The sequence below is a fragment of the Mesoplodon densirostris genome, chromosome 2 (genome assembly GCF_025265405.1).
Source record: "Mesoplodon densirostris isolate mMesDen1 chromosome 2, mMesDen1 primary haplotype, whole genome shotgun sequence".
Lineage (NCBI taxonomy): Eukaryota > Metazoa > Chordata > Mammalia > Artiodactyla > Ziphiidae > Mesoplodon > Mesoplodon densirostris.
In genome coordinates, this window is record NC_082662.1 from 128,044,191 (window position 1) to 128,065,579 (window position 21,389).

Genomic DNA, 21,389 nt, shown 5'->3' on the forward strand with positions numbered 1-21,389 from the left:
AGTGCCTACTCACTGGTGGGTGGACTACGGTCTTGGCCCTCTGGTAGGCAGTGTCTAAAGGCATGTCTAAAAGTGGCTGTGGGCTCAGGAAATCTTTAGGCAGCTTTCCTGCTGATGGGTGGTGCTGTTTCCCTGCCCAGTTAGTTGTTTGTCCTGAAGTGTCACCTGAGGCTATTGGGTGGGGCCAGGTTGTGGCGCTAATGAGCCAGAGGGAGAATCCCACTATGGTGGCTGCCGGCATCAGTGTCCATGCAGTAGAAAGCTCCCAAGTATGGCTGCTGCCTGTATTTATGTCCCCAAGGTGAGCCATAGCCACTACCAGGTCTCTGGGAGACTCTCCAAGACTAGCAGGTAGATCTGGCCCAGTTTCCAAGCAAATTACTGCTTTTGCCCTGGGTCCTGGTATATGTGAGGTTTTGTATGTGCCCTTTAAGAGTGAAGTCTCTATTTCTCCCAGTCCTTTGGGATTTCTGAAATTAAGCCCCACTGTTCTTCAAAGCCCAATGCTCTGGGGACTCATCTTTCCATTGCAGCACCCCAGGGTGGGGAGCCCAACATGGGACTCAGAACTCTCATTCCTACAGTTCTCCAGTTTGTGGGTTGCCCACCTGGGGAAATGGGACTTGTTTTAGTGCAGGTATGCCCCTCCTACTTGTCTCCTTATGGCTCTTTCTTTATGCCTTTAGTTGTAGAAGATCTTTTCAGGTAGGTTCTGGTTGTTTTCATCAATGGTTGTTCTGCAAATAGTTGTGAATTTGGTGTGCTCATGAGAGAAGGTGAGCTCAGGGTCTTTCTACTCTGTTATTTTGGCCAATCTCCTCCTCCCTCACTTTAAAGCTACTGTGCTTATCCCAAACTCTGTCCCCTGATTCTTCATGGCAGTAAAATTGTAGGTTTCTAATCCAAGTTTTAACCCTGAATGGTATAGACTTGGGTCCATTTTCAGGCTAAAAGCCACAAAAATGGGAAGTTCATCAGGCACCATTCCTTCTTCGTAGTGTCTACGTCCCCTGTATATACCTGTTTCCAGTTGCTTCCCAGAACCTTCAGATTTTTTCCAGAGTTTCCAGCTTTTCATATTTTTTCAAGAGTTTATAATTATCCATAGGAGGTTTGATCCAGTAGGAACTGCTTGGCCATTAAACACAAGCAAAACTTAGTATTTGTTCTGAATTGTGCATTATTACATACCAAATATAAATCTTTTCTTCTGGTGACACAGTAATGCTTTCTATTCATGCAAGAAGTATCCCACATGGCTTCCCTGGTGGCTCAGTGATTAAGAATCCGCCTGCCAATGCAGGGGACATGGGTTCAAGCCCTAGTCCGGGAAGATCCCACATGCTGCAGAGAAAGTAAGCCCATGCACCACAGCTACTGAACCTGCACTCTAGAGCCCGTGAGCCACAACTACTGAGCCCACGTGCCACAACTGCTGGAGCCCGTGCTCCACAACAAGAGAAGCCACTGCATCAAGAAGCCCACACACCACAATGAAGAGTAGCCCCCACTCGCCGCAACTAGAGAAAACCCGCACACAGCAACGAAGACCCGATGAAGCCAAAGTAAAAATAAATAAAATAAATTTTAAAAAAAGAATTATCCCACAAATTCATATTTGTGCAACATTCTGAAGAGTTCATGTAAGTGAAATAGGTTATTTAAACACTATGAATTACCAGTGAATGTTGTGCTTAGTTCAGAACAAGGTAATTCAAGACTGTTCTCTTCCCTACTTGTCCCAATTCTCAGTAACAAGCTCATACTATTTTAGAAACTGTGTAATTTTTATTACCTTTTGGTGTTGAGTAGTCATCAATAGCCGAAAGAACAATTTTCCATAAAATTACTCACAAACATTTACTACTCATCTGTTTTGTATCAAGTAAAGATAAATAAATTAAGATCCCTGTCCTCAAGTTCCTCACAGTTTAGTAGAGGAGACATAAAGAAGTATGCCATTTGCATTTCTGTGTGATGAGCATGGCATGTCAGAGGTGGTAGGAGTATTTCAAAGGATACCTAACCTAGGTTTTAAGAATAAAGAAACAGTTATGGAGCCTGCACTTCAGGGTTAGATTAGAATTAATAGGAATTTTATTCACATTATGATGCTTTTGGATAACTTTAGTATGAAAATTTCAGGCCTTGGTTTTCTCATTTGAAAATGAGGGGTTTGGATTAGGTCTATAATAATTCTTTCCAGTGCAAATATTTTATAGTTCAATTAAAATGCATTAATAAGAGATACTCCAAACCTACTTCTTTGTTCTTCTTAAGCAATACATACAAACCTCATTTTATTGCACTTCCCTTTATTGTGCTTCACAGATAATGCACGTTTTTGCAAATTGAAGGTTTGTGCCAGTCCTGCCCCCAACAAGTCTATCAGCGCCATTTTTCCAACAACGTTTGCTCACTTCATGTATCTATCACATTTTGGTAATTCTGGAAATATTTTGAACTTTTTCATTATTATTATATTTGTTATGGTGATCTGTAGTCAGTCATCTTTGATATTACTATTGTAATATTTTGGGGACACCATGAACCACACTTCTACAAGATGGGCAATAGATATTGTGTGTGTTCTGACTGCTCCACTGACTGGGCATTCCCCCATTTCTCTCCCTCTCCTTAGGCCTCCCTATTCCCTGAGACACAACATTATTGAAATTAGTCTGATTAATAACCCTACAGTTGCCTCCAAGTATTCAAGGTAAAGGAAGAATCACATGTCCCTCAGTTTAAATCAAAAGCTAGAAATGATTAAGCTTAGTGAAGAAGGCATGTTGAAAGCAGAGATAAGCCCAAAGCTAGGCCTCTTGCTTTAGTTAGCCAAATTGTGAATGTAAAAGAAAAGTTCTTTGAAGGAAATTAAAAGTGCTATGCCAGTGAACACACAAATTATAAGAATGCAAAATAGTCTTACTGCTGATGTAGAGAAAGTTTGAGTGGTCCAGATAGAAGATCAAAGCAGCTACAACATTGCCTTAGTCAAAAGCCTAATCTAGACTCATGCCCTAACACTCTTGAATTGTTTGAAGGCTGAGAGAGGTACGGAAGCTGCAGAAGAAAATCTTGAAACTAGGAGATGTTGGTTCATGAGGTTTAAGGAAAGAAGCTGTCTCCATAACATAAAAGTTCAAAGTAAAACAGCAAGTGCTGATGTAGAAGCTGCAGCAAGTTATCCAGCTAAGATAATTGATGAAGGTGGCTACACTAAACAACAGATTTTCAATGAAGTTGAAACAGCCTTCTTTTGGAAGAAGATTCCATCTAGGACTTTCATAGCTAGGGAGGAGAAGTTAATGCCTGGCTTCAAAGCTTCAAAGGACAGACTGACTCTTTTGTTAGGGGCTATTGCAGCTGGTGACTTTAAGTTGAAGCCAGTGTACATTTATCATTCCAAAACTCCTAAGGTGCTTAAGAATTATACTAAATCTACTCTGCCTGTGGTTTATAAATGGAACAACAAAGCCTAGATGACAGCACATCTGTTTGCAACATGGTTTACTGAATATTCTAAGCCCACTATTGATGCCTACTGCTCAGATGAAAGATTCCTTTCAGAATATTACTACTGCTCATTACAATGGACCTGGTCATCTAATGGAAATGTATGATGAGGTTAATGCTGTTTCCATGCCTGCTAAGACGCATCCATTCTGAAACCCATGGATTAAAGAGTCATTTCAATTTTCAAGTCTTATTATTTAAGAAATTCATTTTGTAAGGCTCTAGCTGCTGTAGATAGTGATTCCTCTGATGGATCTGGGCAAAATAAATTGAAAGCCTTCTGGAAAAGATTCACCATTCTAGATGCCATTAAGAACATATCATTCATGGGAAGAAGTCAAAAGTTCAACATTAATAGGAGTTTGGAAGAAGTTGATTCCAACCTTCATGGGTGACTTTGAGGGGTTCAAGACTTCAGTGGAAGAAGTAACTGCAGATATGGTGGAAACAGAAAGAGAACTAGAATTAGAAGTGGAGCCTGAAGATAATGACTGAATTGCTGTAACCTCATGATAAAACTTGAACACATGAGGAGTTGCTTCTTATGGATGAGTAAAGAAAGTGGTTTCTTTCTACTCCTGGTGAAGATGCTGTGAAGATTGTTGAAATGAAAACACAGTGTTTAGAATATTGCATAAATTTAATTGATAAAGCAGCAGCAGGGTTTGAGAGAATTGAGTCCAATCTTGAAAGAAGTCTACTGTGGGTAAAATGCTATCAAATGCTATCAAACAGCATTACATGCTACAGAGAAATCATTTGTGAAAGGAAGAGTCAATCGATGCAGCAAACTTCATTGTTATTTTATTTTAAGAAATGTCCACAGCCACCCCAGCCTTCAGCAAACAGCACCCTGATCAGTCAGCAGCTGTCAACATGGACGCAAGACTCTCCACCGGCAAAAAGATTAGGACTCTCTGAAGGTTCAGATGATGGTTAGCACTTTTTAGCAAGTTATTTAGATATAATGTTATTGCACACATTATAGACTACAGTATAGTGTAAACATAACTATATGCCCTGGGAAACGAAAAAGTTCTTGTGACTCGCCTTATTGCGATATTAGCTTTATTGCAGTGGTCTGTTCCAGAGCCAGTGATATCTCCGAGGTATGCCTGTGGAGTAATTCAGATCATTTCAAGTCCTGTTTAACTGAAAATTTCCCAGATTAGCCGGTAGTGCTACTTGTTATTTCTTCTAATTTTACGATTCTGCTGTTCAGCTGCTAGTGTACATCTACAAGGAGAGGCTTGGATGTACAACTTAGGAAAGATAGGTGTGTGTTTAGAACCTCTTATGACCGCTTTCATAGAAACTGCTCTCTGACTCTTCCTTCCTTCAAATTAAACTTTCACCTTTTCCTCCTCAACTTTTAAAGCCCCTACCTTTCTTTCTTTACTTCTCACCAAAATCTCATCCCCCCAACCTAGGAGCTCCCTTATCACTGGATCTTTTCTAGGGAGTTGATCTGGTGTGATAATGAGAAAGTGGCTGTCATTGCAGGAACTTGGGCAAAGGAGCTAGGTTCTTGGTCATCCTCATAGAAATATAATATGAACTTCTCTATGAAAATATTATGATTATTGGTTGGTAGCTTTATTATTAACATTGCTTTTTCCCCCCTGTATTTTAGGTTTAATAGACTTTAATATTACTGCCTGGGAGCCTACCCACACTGTGTAGGATTTTTTTGTTTGATTTTGTTTTCTGTCTATTGAAATAGGTCTCAGGTTTTCTCCAACTTCCTTGCAGGCTTTTGTAACAAAACTGATTTATAAATTGGAAATTGCCTATATATAATTTCTCCCCAATTTACATACTCATTTAACTTTGGCCTATGTTTTTGAACATTCCTAATCAGAAATAGTGATGAGGACTTCCCTGGTGGCGCAGTGGTTGAGAGTCTGCCTGCCGATGCAGGGGACACGGGTTCGTGCCCCGGTCCGGGAAGATCCCACATGCCGCGGAGCGCCTGGGCCCGTGAGCCATGGCCGCTGAGCCTGTGCGTCCGGAGCCTGTGCTGCACAACGGGAGATGCCACAACAGTGAGAGGCCCACATACTGCAAAAAAAAAAAAAAAAGAGAGAGAGAGAGAAATAGTGATGAGTGGCTGCTACACTGCTGATGCTGGACAGTACCTATGAAATCTCCTGGATGAGGGATAAAGAATACATTGTTTCAGCAGGTTCTGAGTGAAAACTGAGGTTTATAATGCATGCAATTTGCCCATAATCACTATCATAGAAGCAAAGTCATTTTTACTACTGTCCCCTGACTTTCAGTAAGGCCCTCTTCATTTCACTAATGAGAACTCTTTTACCTTTATTAGCAGCTCTTCTCCAAATATAACTGAAATCTTCAAATATGCCTTGTATCTATGGATGTTTGCGAATAGTATCACCTATCGACAGACCTACAGTCATTGAAATGAGTGCTTGTGAACTTTTTAAATGAGAGAATGTATCAAGGGAAAAAAAACATGAGTTCAAATTTCTGGGAATTACTTTAAAAGCAGTTCAAATAAAATACTGTTTATTTAAAAGCCCTTCTAAGTTCCAAATATATTAATTAAATGTTTAATGTGTGTTATAGCTAAAATAGTCATTTCGTTGGGATCAATTTATGATATAATAGTTGTATGTTACTGTATATCTTGGATCCCTTGGTGCATTTTTTATAGGATCAAGGTCAACATTATGGACATGAATTACTATTGTGTGATTTTGCAAAAATGAAATATAGTTTTTTGAGCTTCTGATCATCTGTCAAGAAAAGTTAATTGACATGGGAAAGGTTAGCAGAAAATATAATTAAATCTTGTTTGTCATAGATCTGTTAGTTTTGTTTGAAATAAATCCTCTTTCCATATTCCCATTTTTTCCAATACATGTGTATATTGGAATACACACACACACACACACATACACACACACACACACACACACACAAACCATAAAACCAGTTTTTCAGAAGAACTAGAGATTAAATAAACCAGAATCCCTACCTAATCTTAGTTACTCTCTTGAGTTATCTTGAAGAGGTGGAATTATAGCATCAGATTAATGTCTGTGACAAATCTAAGCATTCAATAGTTGGCAGTTTTTACTGTGTCTATGTTTCCAGTACTTTTGATCCATGTATGTCATCACAGAATAGTGTATGAGATAACCACAGTATTTATTTAATTAAAATGGCAATTAATGTTCCATAATCACTGTGTCACCTTTCTCTGAAAGTTTCAAGCCCTGCTGTTTATTTTAGAGTACCTAAACTGAAAACAGAAGAATATACAGACTTTGTGGTAGCAATTGATTTTGTTGCTAAGGAAGGTCAGGGAGACTGACCTTCAAACACCCATGCTGTCCTTCCAGCCATACTAGAAGTGGTGAATGTGACTTACTCTAGCAAGTTTAGGTAATTTTTTTCTCTCTCCATTCTTTCCCTTACACTGTAAAGAAACATAAAAATATTTACTTTTAGAAATTCTAGATAGCACATAACAGACTGATTTTGTAACAGTTAAAATTTGGTAGAGGGTCAGTGTGGGAAGTGTGGTAGAGGATCACTGCAGAAAGGAGTTACGGAGCTGCAACTCCGTTGCCACTGTAGGGACTTGAGGTTGTAAACCCAATTATGTCTATACCTTTTCAGTAAACTGAAAGCACTGTCTTGAACCCAGCACCTTGATCTTCCTGTTTTGATCTTTGGGAACTACATTGTCTGAAAACAAATTAGCTTTTAGAGAAAGAGCTGTGCCAAATTTAATGTGTCGTTGGGAAAATATGTTAAGTTTGCAGTTAATGACACTATGGCCATTCATTGAGGTAACATATAAAGGTAGCTGAGATTTACAGTTGAGTGCTCCTGACTTTGTCCATACCTTACCATTACTAAATGAAAGCTTACATTGTGACAATTGATGCAGGAGTGTTTTGAGAGATGTGTGCAAAGAGAAAAGAAGAGGATATTAAGACGATATTGGTTTAAACACAAAATAGAATATTAATGTGTTAGCCCGCTAGGGCTGCCATAACAAAATACCACAGACTGGGTGACTTAAACAACAGAAATTTTTATGTTCTCACAGTTCTGGAGGCTGGAATCTAAGATCAAGGTGTTGGCAGGGTTGGTTTCTTCTGAAGCCTCTTTCCTTGGCTTGCAGATGGCCGCCTTCTTACTTTGTCCTCTGTGTGTGTATGCTCCTGGTGTCCTTTTGAGGGTCCAAATTTTCTCCATTTATGAGGACACAAGTCAGGTAGGATTAAGGCTAATGCCCCATTTTAATGTAATCATCTCTTTAAAGGCCCTATCTTCAAATAGTCACTGGGGGAGGTTAGGACTTCAACATATGGATTTGGAGGGGAATACAGTTCAGCCCATAATAATTAAATATTTGAAATTTGTTCACTTATTGTTTAAATGTATATTCTAGTAATCTGTGATAAAATCCAAGGTCTGAGCATTCTTGATGATTTCTGTGAGTATACCTCTGTAGCATTTTTTTTGCAAATCTCTCTCACATCTTTCCCCATATATAAAATTTTAGGGTTTTTACTTCCCTGTACATATGTTTACATTTAACTGTATTGCCTTCTGCTTCTGTGTGTGAGGGGGGCTTGCGCAAGAAATAATGTCCTCCAGCATAAATATCTTTAACTAATGTCTGGAGAAGCAATCAAAGGCAAAAACAGTTTTCATGCAGTCTTCACATTCTAAGTACTATAGTAGAAAGAGCTTGGGATCAGGAAACCTAGGTTTTTGCTGCTTCAGTTGCTATTTGTATCATCTTTAGCAAGTTATTTTACTAACTTTAGCTTTAATTTCCTCATCTCTAAAATGGTAGACCGAATGTTCTCTGACATCCGATTGAATGATATATTCACTTATTCAGGAAGTTTTATTGAGTACTGCTATGTGGCAAGCACTGTTTAAGGAATTAGGGATATAGCCTAAGTGTAAAACAAAGTCCCAGATGAGACAAGTATAAAACAAATAGCAAGGGCCTCCCTGGTGGCGCAAGTGGTTGAGAGTCCGCCTGCCGATGCAGGGGATACGGGTTCGTGCCCCGGTCTGGGAGGATCCCATATGCCGCGGAGCGGCTGGGCCCGTGAGCCATGGCCGCTGAGCCTGCGCGTCCGGAGCCTGCGCGTCCGGAGCCTGTGCTCCGCGACGGGGGAGGCCACAACAGTGAGAGGCCCGCATACCGCAAAAAAAAAAAAAAAAAAAAACCAAATAGCAAGATGGTACATTTAATCCCAACCATATCAGTCATCACGTTAAATGTAGATAAACTCTAAACACAATTAAAAGACAGAGATTGTCAGACTGGATAAAAAGCAAAAAACACCTCTATGTGGATTAGAGAAACCCACTTTAAATGTAAAATACAGATAGGTAAAATGGGAAATGATATTCCATGCTCATACCAATCAAGAGAAGACGAGAGTGGTTATATTAATATCTATGAAGTAGATTTCAAAGCAAGTAATATTATTGGAGATCAGGAGGATTATTTCATTATAACAAAGGGATCAGTTCATCAAGAGGACATTACAATCTTAATCATTTGTGTACCTAATAACAAAACTTAAATACATAAAGCAAAGCTAATAGAACTGCAAGGAAAAATAGATAAATCCAAAATTATAGTTGGATATTTCAATACCTATCTTCAAGTAATTAATAGAAGTAGAGAGAAAATCATTAAGATTACAAAAGACTTTAGCAATACTATCAACCAAACTTAATCTAACTGACGTTTATAGAAAACCACCCAATAACAGAAGACTTATTCTTTTCAAGGCCATACAGAACACTTACCATGATATACCATATTTGGGCAAAACAACTCTCTATAAATTTAAAAGGATCCAAATAATTTAAAGCATATTCTCTTTGAATGAAAGGGAATTAAATTAGAAATCAAAACAAAAGGATATGTGGAAAAATTCCAAGTATTTGGAAACTAAACACAATTTAAAATAATCCATGGGTCAAAGAAAACAGCAGGGAAACGAGAAAGTATCTTGAACTGAGTAAAAATGAAAGCAAAATGTTTATCTGTGGGATACAACTAATACAATAGTTCAAGGGAAATTTATAGTACCAATTGATTATATTTGAAAAGAAGAAAGATCTAAGATCAGTTCTATCTTAAGAAACTAAAATAAGAGGAACAAATTAAACCCAGTGTAAGTAGGAGAAAGGAAATAATAAAGATTGGGACAGCAGTCAATGAAAAAGAAAGCAGAAAAATAATAGAGAAAATCAATGAAAGGAAAAGCTAGTATTTTTTAGAAGACTGATAAATTTCTAACAAAATTTAACAAAAAAGTGAGAAGAAAATTATTAATATCATGAATGAGAGAGGTGACTGTACTACAGATTTTATGGCTTTTAAATGGTTTATAAGGAAATATTATGAAAACCTTTGTCAATGAATTCAACAATTTTGCTTAAAGGGACAAATTCCTTGGAAGACACAAACTGCCAAAGCAAAAGAGATAATCATGAATAGCTTTGTGTGTGTTAAAGAAATTATATTTTTAGTTAAAACCCTTCTCACAAAGAAGACTCCAGACCCATGTGGCTTCACCAATGAATTCCACTGAACGTTTAAGTAAGATATAGTATCAGTGCTATACAAGTTCTTTTGCAAAATTGAATATTAGGGAATATTTCCTAATTCATTCTATGGGGCTAGCTTAATCTGATACCCAAAGCAGGCAAAGATAGTACAAGAAAAAAAACTATAAACAAATTTCCTTAATAGACATATATGTAGTAAAAACACTTAACATGATTTTAGCAAATTAAGTACAAGAAAAGATTTTTAAAAAAAAATAGCACATCTTTACCAGGTGGGGTTTATTCCAGGAATACAAGGTTGGTTTAATATTCAATTAATCACTATGATTTATCATATTAATAGACTGAAAAAATACACGTTTATCTCAATGGATGCAGGAAAAGAAGCGTTCAAAACAAATCTAACATCCATTTCTGATTTAAGCCAAAAAGCAAGCAAACAAAAATACTCCCAGTAAACCTGGAATAGGAAACTTTTTTAACCTGATAAAGAACATCTATGGAAAACCTATATTAAATATCTTAATGAAGAAAGACTGAATGGTTTCACAAGACAAAAATGTTCACTCTGTTCACCATTGTACTGGAGGTTCTAATAAGGTAAGGCAAGAAAAAGAATTTATCATGCATATAGATTGGAAAGAAAGAAGTGAATCTGTCTTTATTCATGAACAACATGATTTATATATGTAGAAAATAAGATGGAATCTATAAAAAAGCTACTAAAGTTTAACCTATGGGTGTACTTGATACAAGATGAATATATAGAGTTCAGGATATAAAAAGAACTGTAATTTTATACAGCAGCAACAATCCAAAGTGGAAATGAATAAAAATATTATTTATGATAACAACAGAAATGTGAAATACTTAGCGATACTTTTCTTTTTTTAACACCTTTACTGGAGTATAATTGCTTTACAATGTTGTGTTAGTTTCTGCTGTATAACAAAGTGAATCAGCTATATGTATACATATATCCCCACATACCCTCCCTCTTGCACCTCCCTCCCACTATCCCTATTCCTCCCCTCTAGGTGGTCACAAAGCACTGAGCTGATCTCCCTGTGCTATGCAGCTGCTTCCCACTAGCTAGCTATTTTACATTTGGTAGTGTATATATGTCAGTGCTACTCTCTCACTTTATCTCAGCTTACCCTTCCCCCTCCCCGTGTCCTCAAGTCCATTCCCTACGTCTTCATCTTTGTTCCTATCCTACCCCTAGGTTCATCAGAACCATATTTTTTTTAGATTCCATATGTATGTATTAGCATACAGTATTTGTTTTTCTCTTTCTGACTTACTTCACTCTGTATGACAGGCTATAGGTCCTTCCACCTCACTACAAATAACTCAATTTCATTGCTTTTTATGGCTGAGTATCAATCCATTGTATATACGTGCCACATCTTCTTTATCCATTCACCTGTCCATGGACATTTAAGATGGTTCCATGTCCTAGCTATTGTAAATAGTGCTGCAGTGAACATTGTGGTACATGTCTCTTTTTGAATTATGATTTTCTCAGGGTATATGTCCAGTAGTGGGATTGCTGTGTCATATGGTAGTTCTATTTCTAGTTTTTTAAGGAAGCTCCATACTGTTCTTCATAGTGTCTGTATCGATATACATTCCCACCAACAGTGCAAGAGGGTTCCCTTTTCTCCACACCCTCTCCAGCATTTACTGTTTGTAGATTTTTTGATGATGGCCATTCTGACTGCTGTTAGGTGATACCTCACTGTGATTTTGATTTGCATTTCTCTAATGATTAATGATGTTGAGCATCTTTTCATGTGTTTGTGGGCAATCTGTATATCTTCGTTGGAGGAATGTCTACTTAGGTCTTCTGCCCATTTTTGGATTGGGTTGTTTGTTTTTTTGTTATTGAGCTGCATGAGCTGCTTGTATATTATGGAGATTAATCCTTTGTCAGTAGCATCGTTTGCAAATATTTTCCCCCATTCTGAGGGTTGTCTTTTCGTATTGTATATGGTTTCCTTTACTGTTCAAAAGCTTTGAAGTTTCATTAGGTCCCATTTGTTTATTTTTGTTTTTATTTTCATTTCTCTAGGTGGATCAAAAAGGATCTTGCTGTGATTTATGTCATAGGGTGTTCTTCCTATGTTTTCCTCTAAGAGTTTTATAGTGTCTGGCCTTACATTTAGGTCTTTAATCCTTTTTTTTTTTTTTTTTTTGGCTGTACGCGGGCCTCTCATTGTTGTGGCCTCTCCCGTTGCAGAGCACAGGCTCCAGACGCGCAGGCTCAGCAGCCATGGCTCACGGGCCCAGCCGCTCCGCGGCATGTGGGATCTTCCCGGACCGGGTCACGAACCCGCATCCCCTGCATCGGCAGGCAGACCCTCAACCACTGTGCCACCAGGGAAGCCCCTTTAATCCAATTTGAGTTTATTTTTCTGTATGGTGTTAGGAAGTGTTCTAATTTCATTCGTTTACATGTAGCCGTTCAGTTCTCCCAGCACCACTTATTGAATAGGCTGTCTTTTCTCCATTGTATGTCCGTGGCTCCTTTGTCAAAGAGAAGGGGACCATATGTGCATGGGTTTATCTCTGAGCTTTCTATCCTGTTCCATTGATCTATATTTCTGTTTTTGTTCCAGTACCATACTGTCTTGATTACTGTAGCTTTGTAGTAGAGACTGAAGTCTGGGAGCCTGATTCTTCCAGCTCCATTTTTCTTTCTCAAGAGTGCTTTGGCTATTCGGGATCTTTTGTGTTTCCCTACAAATTGTAAAATATTTTGTTGTAGTTCTGTGAAAAATGCAATTGGTAGCTTGATAGGGATTGCAATGAATCTTTAGATTGCTTTGGGTAGTACAGTCATTTTCACAATGTTGATTCTTCCAATCCAAAAACATGGTATATCTCTCCATCTGTCTGTATTTAATTTCTTTCATCAGTGTCTTACAGTTTTCTGTGTACAGATCATTTGTCTCCTTAGGTCGGTTTTTTCCTAGGTATTTTATTCTTTTTGTTGCAATGGTAAATAGGAGTGTTTCCTTAATTTCTCTTTCAGATTTTTCGGCATTAGTGTATAGGAATACAAGAGATTTCTGTGTATTAATTTTGTATCCTGCTACTTTACAAAATTTATTGATTAGCTCTGGTAGGTTTCTGGTAGCATCTTTAGGATTCTCCATGTATAGTATCATGTCATCTGCAAACAGTGATAGTTTTATTTCTTCTTTTCTGATTTGGATTACTTTTATTTCTCTTTCTTCTCTTCTTTTCATTTATTTTTTAATCTAATCTTTATGATTTATTTCCTTCTGCTAACTTTGGGGGGTTTTTTGTTCTTCTTTTTCTAATTGCTTTAGGTGTAAGCTTAGGTTGTTTATTTGAGATGTTTTTTGTTTCTTGAGGTAGGATTGTACTGCTATAAACTTCCCTCTTAGAACTGCTTTTGCTGCATCTCATAAGTTTTGGTCATTGTGTTTTTATTGTGATTTGTTTCTAGCTATTTTTTCATTTCCTCTTCAATTTCTTCAGTGATCTTTTGGTTATTTAGTAGTGTATTGTTTAGCCTCCATGTGTTTGTATTTTTAACAGTTTTTTTCCTGAATTCATATCTAGTCTCAAAGCGTGTGGTTGGAAAAGATACTTGATACGATTTCAGTTTTCTTAAGTGTACCAATGCTTGATTTGTGGCCCATGATATGATCTGTCCTGGAGAATATTCCATGAGCACTTGAGAAGAAAGTATATTCTGTTGTTTTTGGATGGGATGTCCTATAAATATCAGTTAAGTCCGTCTGATCTAATGTGACTTTTTTTTTTTTTTTTTTTTTTTTTGCGGTACATGGGCCTCTCACTGTTGTGGCCTCTCCCATTGCGGAGCACAGGCTCCGGACACGCAGGCTCAGCCATGGCTCACGGGCCCAGCCGCTCCGCGGCATGTGGGATCTTCCCGGACCGGGGCACGAACCCATGTCCCCTGCATCGGCAGGTGGACTCTTAACCACTGCACCACCAGGGAAGCCCTAATGTGACTTTTAAAGCTTGTGTTTCCTTATTTTCATTTGGGATGATCTACCCATTGGTGAAAATGGGGTGTTAAAATCCTCTACTATTATTGTGTTACTGTCAATTTCCCCTTTATGGCTGTTTGCATTTGCCTTATGTATTTAGGTGCTCCTATGTTGGGTACATAAATATTTACAACTGTTATATCTTCTTCTTGGATTAATCCCTTGATCATTATGTAGTGTCTTTCTTTGTCTCTTGTAATAGTCTTTTCTTTGAAGTCTATTTCATCTGATATGAGTATTGCTACTCCAGCTTCCATTTGATTTCCATTTGAGTGGAATATCTTTTTCCATCCCTTCACTTTCAGTCTGTATGTGTCTCTACATCTGGTGTGGGTCTCTTGTAGACAGCATATATATGGGTCTTGTTTTTGAATCCATTCAGCTAATATGTTTGTTTTGGTTGGAGCATTTAATCCATTTACATTTAAGGTAATTATCAGTATGTATGTTCCTACTATCATTTTCTTAATTGTTTTGGGTTTGTTATTGTAGGTCTTTTCCTTCTTTTGTGTTTCCTGCCTAGAGAAGTTACTCTAGCATTTGTTGTAAAGCTAGTTTGGTGGTGCTGAATTTTCTTAACTTTTGCTTGTCTGTAAATGTTTTAATTTCTCTGTCAAATCTGAATGAGATCCTTGCTGGGTAGTGTAATCTTGGTTGTAGATTTTTCCCTTTCATCACTTTAAATATGTCTTGCCACTCCCTTCTGGCTTGCAGAGTTTCTTCTGAAAGATCAGCTGTTAGCCTTATGGGGATTCCCTTGTATGTTATTTGTTGCTTTTCCTTTGCTGCTTTTAATATTTTTTCTTTGAATTTAATTTTTGATAGTTTGATTAATATGTGTCTTGGCGTGTTTCTCCTTGGATTTATCCTGTATGGGACTCTCTGTGCTTCCTCGACTTGATTGACTATTTCCTTTCCCATGTTAGAGAAGTTTTCAACTATAATTTCTTCAAATATTTTCTCAGGCACTTTCTTTATCTCTTCTTCTTCTGGGACCCCTGTAATTTGAATGTTGGTGCTTTAATATTGTCCCAGAGACCTCTGAGACTGTCCTCAATTCTTTTCACTCTTTTTCTTTACTCTGCTCTGCAGCAGTTATTTCCACTATTTTATCTTCCAGGTCACTTATCCATTTTTCTGCCTCAGTTATTCTGCTATTGATTCCTTTTAGAGTATTTTTAATTTCATTTATTGTGTTGATTCATCATTGTTTGCTCTTTAGTTCTTCTCGGTCCTTGTTAAACACTTCTTGTATTTTCTCCATTCTATTTCTGAGATTTTGGATCATCTTCACTATCATTACTCTGAATCTTTTTTCAGGTGGACTGACTATTTCCTCTTCATTCGTTTGGTCTGCTGTGTTTTTACCTTGCTCCTTCATCTGCTACATATTTCTCTGTCTTATCATTTTACTTAGTGTGTTTGGGGTCTCCTTTTCACAGGCTGCAGGTTTGTAGTTCCCATTATTTTTGGTGTCTGCCCCCAGTGGGTGAGGTTGGTTCAGTGACTTGTGTAGGCATTCTGGTGGAGGGGACTGGTACCTGTGTTCTGGTGGGTGGGGCTGCATCTTGTGCTTCTGGTGGGCAGGGCTGCATCTGGTGGTGTGTTTTGGGATGTCTGTGAACTTAGTATGACTTTAGGCAGCCTCTCTGCTAATGGGTGGGATTGTGTTCCTGTCTTCCTAGTTTTTTGGCATGGGGCCTCCTGCACTGGAGCTTGCTGGCCGTTGGTGGAGCTGGGTATTAGTGTTGAGACGAAGATCTCTGGGAGTGCTCTCGCCAATTGATATCACGTGGGGCTGGGAGGTTTCTGGTGGTCCAATGTCCTGGACTCGGCCCTCCCACCTCAGAGGCTCAGGTCTGACACCCGGCCGGAGGACAAAGACCCTGCCAGCCACATGGCTCAGAAGAAAAGGAAGAAAGAAAGAAAAGAAAGAGAAAAAAAAAAAAACAGATGGAACTCTAGGACATGTGGTAAGAGCAAACCTAAACAGACAAAATCACACAAAGAAGCATACACATACACACTCACAAAAAGAGAAAAAGGGGAAAAAATCAAAAAATTAAAAGAGGAACAGAGCAACCAAACCAATTAACAAATCCACCAATGATATTAAGCACTAAAAACTAAACTAAGATAAAAATAAAACCAGAAACCAATTAGATGCAGAAAGCAAACCCCAAGTCTACAGTTGCTCCCAAAGTCTACCACCTCAATTTGGGGAACATTCGTTGTCTATTCAGGTATTCCACAGATGCAGGGTTTATCAAGTTGATGGTAGGGATTTAATCCACTCCTCCTGAGGCTGCACAGAGAAATTTCCCTTTCTCTTCTTTGTTCACACAACTCCTGGGGTTCAGCTTTGGTTTTGGCCCCGCCTCTGAGTGTAGGCTGCCCTCAGGAGTCTGCTCCCCGCCCAGATAGGAGGACGTTAAATCAGCAGCTGATTAGGGCTTTCTTGCTCACTCAGGCCAGGGAGAGGGAGGGGTACGGTAGTCATAATTGGATTGTGGGGCCAGCCTGTGGCGGCAGAGGCTAGCGTGACATTGCAACAGCCTGAGGTGCACTGTGTGTTTTGCAGGGAAAGTTGTCCTTGGATCACAGGACCCTGGCAGTGGCGGGCTGCACAGGCTCCCAGGGGGGTGTGGGAAGTGACCTGTGGTTGCACACAGGATTTTTAGTGGTAGCGGCAGCAGCATTAGCAGTTCATGCCCGCCTCTGGGGTCTGAGCTGATAGCCGTGGCTCCACCCATCTCTGGAGCTCGTTTAGGCGGTGCTCTGAATGCCCTCTCCTCGCACACCCTGAAACAATGGTCTTTTGCCTCTCCAGCAGATCCAGACTTTTTCCCATACTGTCTCCTGGCTAGCTGTGGTTCACTAGCCCCCTTCAGGCTGTGTTCACGCAGCCAACCCCAGTCCTCTCCCTGGGATCTGACCTGTGAAACCCGAGCCTTAGCTCCCAGCCCCCACCCACCCTGGCGGGTGAGCAGACAAGCGTCTCAGGTTGGTGAGTGCTGGTTGACACCGATCCTTTGTGCAGGAATCTCTCCACTTTGCCCTCTGCACGCCTGTTGCTGCGCTCTCCTCCGTGGCTCTGAAGCTTCCCCCCTGCCCACCCCTTGTCTCCACCAGTGAAGGGGCTTCCTAGTGTGAGGAAACTTCCTCCTTCACAGCTCCCTCCCAGAGGTTCCCTATTCTTTTGTCTCTTTGTTTTTCTTTTTTCTTTTGCCCTACCCAGGTATGTGGGGATTTTCTTGCCTTTTGGGAAGTCTGAGGTCTTCTGCCAGCATTCAGTAGGTGTTCTGTAGGAGTTGTTCCACATGTAGATGTATTTTTGATGTATTTCTGGGGAAGAAGGTGATCTGTACGTCTTTACTCCTCTGCCATCTTGAAGGTCTCTTCTAGGGATGCTTTTGACAAGATTTGAAAGACCTTTATACTGAAAACTAAAATAATTGTTGAGAGAAGTTAAAAAACAGCCTAAAGCAATGGAAAGATATACTGTGTTCATGATCTAGAAGACTCAATATTTTTAAGATGTTAGTTCTCTCAAAATTGATAGATAAATTCAGCACAACCCTAACCAAGACCCTAGGAGGTTATTCTGTAGAGATTATTAGGTTGATTCTAAAATTCATATGAAATATAGAGGACTTAAAAGAGCCAGAACAACTTGACAAAAAAAATGAAGTTGGAGGGCCTACCTACCTTACTTCAAGACTAATTATTAACTCACAGTAATCAAATCAAGAGAGCTTGTTAATGAATAGATAACATCTTTATTCACCATAAAGTTGGGCAAAGAGATCAATACAACTCAATAGAAAATCTGGAAAGAGACTCACATATATATGATTAATTGACTTTCAATAAAAATATTAAGATAGTTCAATTGGTGCTGAAACAATTGGGCATCCATGTTAAAAAATATAATTTGCAGTATATGTGAAATTAACTCCAAATGTATTATAGTTCTGAACATACAGGAGAAAAATCTTTGTGGTATTAGGTTATGCAGAGATTTCTTAGACAAGGGCAAAGCATGATCCATAGAAAAAAGTAATAAATCAGACTTTATCAAAATTAGGAATGTGTATTCTTCAAAAGTCACCAATAAGAGAACAAAGAGAGTAGTCACAAATCACAAATCTGATAAAGGACATGCATACAGAATGTATAAAGAACTCTCTAAACCTAATGAGAAGGAAAAAGAAGGACAAATATTTGAGAAGACACTTCATCAAAGAAGAAATAAACTTGTGAACAAGGTGATTGATTATTCATTAGGGAAATATAAATTAAAACATAGTGAAATGCCACCACATATTAGAATATAGAATAAAACATATTAGAATAAAACAATGTTGGCAAGACTGTGGAACAACTAGGACTCTTCTTCGCTATTGATAGGAACATGCAGCAATGCAACTACTTTGGGAAAGACTTGGGCATAAAGATTCCTAGCAACTTTATTTGTTATAGCCCCAAACTAGAAGCAACCCAGAAGTCCATGGAGAGGTGAATGGTTAAACAAATTGAGGTACATCTGTATGATGGAATATTACCCAACAGTAAAATGGATGAGCTATTGATACAAGCAATGATGTGGATGAGTGTCAAAATAATCATGCTAAGTGAAAGAAACCAGATGAAGAATACATACTATTTGATTCCAAATCTGTAAAAGTCAAGAAAATATAAACAAATCACTCATGGCAGAGAGCAGGTCAGCTGTTGCCTGCAAGGGGATACAGGAGAGGACAGGATTACATAGGGTTATGAGAAAATATCTACAAGCAATGGGTATGTTCATCATCTTGATTTCATGGGTATATACATATGTCAAAACATCAAATTGTATACTCTTTTTGTACACTCTTAAGATATGTGTGCAGTTTATTGTATGTCGATCATAAAACTGTTCTTTAAAAGTACTTACCCTTGTGGAACTTATATTTTACTGAGGAGGAGGTGTAATGACAATAAACATGTATTTTGCATGTGTATATATAGGTGTGTATGTGTCAGATGTTGAAAAGTCTTTTAAAGAAAAAGCAGTGTGAGGATAGAAAGTAATGGGGAGGGCAGCTGTTTGAGAGAGGAGGTCAGGTAAATGTAGTATCATGACATTTTAACAGACTAGTGTAAGCACCCTGTAATCTTTTGAAAACTGTTTAAAGATTTGTTTCAGTTTTTTTAAAGTTTCAGGTGACCATTCTCTCTCTCATCTAAAAAGATAACAGCTTTCCCCTAACTTGAAGGCAGATTTAAGATTTACATTTCTGCCATCAGAAGGAACCATATGGGAAGGGTGGGCAGAGGTAAGCAAAACCTACTCCACATGCCCAATAGAAGCCCATTTCTGCTCGAAGAATTTCTTGTGGTTAATTTTTTTTTATTGAAAGGATGAGACCTATTTTTTGAACATTTGTAGAATGGTGAATCAGAAAGAAAGTCACAACCAGAATCCCAGTCTCCTACTTGCCTGCCAGAGAGGCAGTTATCCCTCAGTTTTCTAAAAGGAAAACAAAATTCTCCAGTCACTATCATTGTTGGTGTTGTGTGCATGTGTATGACGCCGGTGAGGGACTTTAAAAATCATTGCTCTTGTGGAACTTTTATTTTATTGGGAAGGAGCTGTAATGGTGATGCATGTGTATATGTGTCAGATGTTGAAAAGTCTTGAAGAAAAACAAAGCAGTGTGAGAATGAGCTTTTGAATGAATGGAAGAGGGAAGATTTCCATCAGTGGAGTGAACTGCTTGCTTGTTTCCAGTCATCCTAACAGAGCAGATAGAAATGTGTTCTGGTACCTTAGCAGCCATTACAGCTCATGAGTGGAACCTGAATTTGTTTCAGTTCCAAAAGTAGTGATTGCTAATGATAGAGACTTTAGAATATCTGTGTACTGGGGGCACAGAGAAAGAATGTTAAAAAGAAAAGAAATTTAAAATGCTGTGTAACATGTTCTGCAAACTGAAATGTGGTCCTTTATTTCGAAAAAATGCTTTTAATTCTGCTCATCCCTTGGCTTTCTAAAACATAGTCTAAAAATCCTAAAGATGCCACCAGAAAACTACTAGAGTTAATCAATGAATTTGGTAAAGTAGCAGGATACAAAATTAATGTACAGAAATCTCTTGTATTCCTATAACTAACAACGAAAAAATCTGAAAAAGAAACTAAGGAAACACTGCCATTTACCATTGCAACAAAAAGAATAAAATACCTAAGAATAAACCTACCTAAGGAGGCAAAAGACCTGTATGCAGAAAACTATGTGACACTGATGAAAGAAATTAAAGACAGTACAAACAGATGGAGAGATATACCGTGTTTTTGGATTGGAAGAATCGACATTGTGAAAATGACTGTACTACCCAAAGCAATCTAAAGATTCAATGCAATCCCTATCAAATACCAATGGCATTTTCCACAGAACTAGAACAAGAAATTTTACAGTTTATTTGGAAACAAAGGCCCTGAATAGCCAAAGCAATCTTCAGAAAGAAAAACAGAGCTGGAGGAATCAGGCTCTCTGACTTCAGACTATACTACAAAGCTACAGTAATCAAGACAGTATGGTACTGGCACAAAAACAGAAATATAGATCAGTGGAACAGGATAGAAAGCCCAGAGATAAGCCCACGCACATATGGTCACCTTATCTTTAACAAAAAAGGCAAGAATATACAATGGAGAAAAGACAGCTTCTTCAATAAGTGGTGCTGGGAAAACTGAACAGCTACATGTAAACAAATGAAACCAGAACACTCCCTAACACCATACACAAAAATAAACTCATAATGGATTAGACACCTAATTGTAAGCCTGGACACTATAAAACTCTTAGAGGAAAACATAGGAAGAACACTCTTTGACATAAATCACAGCAAGATCTTTTTTGATCCACCTCCTAGAGTAATGAAAATAAAAACAAAAATAAACAAATGGGACCTAATGAAACTTCAAAGCTTTTGAACAGCAAAGGAAACCATAAACAAGATGAAAAGACAACCCTCAGAATGGGAGAAAATATTTGCAAATGAAGCAAGTGACAAAGGATTAATCTCCAAAATATACAAGCAGTTCATGCAGCTCAATATCGAAAAAACAAACAACCCAATCCAAAAATGGGCAGAAGACCTAAGTAGACATTCCTCCAACGAAGATATACAGATTGCCCACAAACACATGAAAAGATGCTCAACATCACTTATCATTAGAGAAATG

At 38.4% G+C, this 21,389-nt stretch overlaps 1 protein-coding gene across 4 annotated transcripts in view; it reads left to right on the forward strand.

The window, feature by feature from the left end:
- Positions 1-21,389, forward strand: part of AKT3 (AKT serine/threonine kinase 3) — a 406,674-nt gene that overhangs the window by 370,168 nt on the left and 15,117 nt on the right. The window lies entirely within an intron of this gene.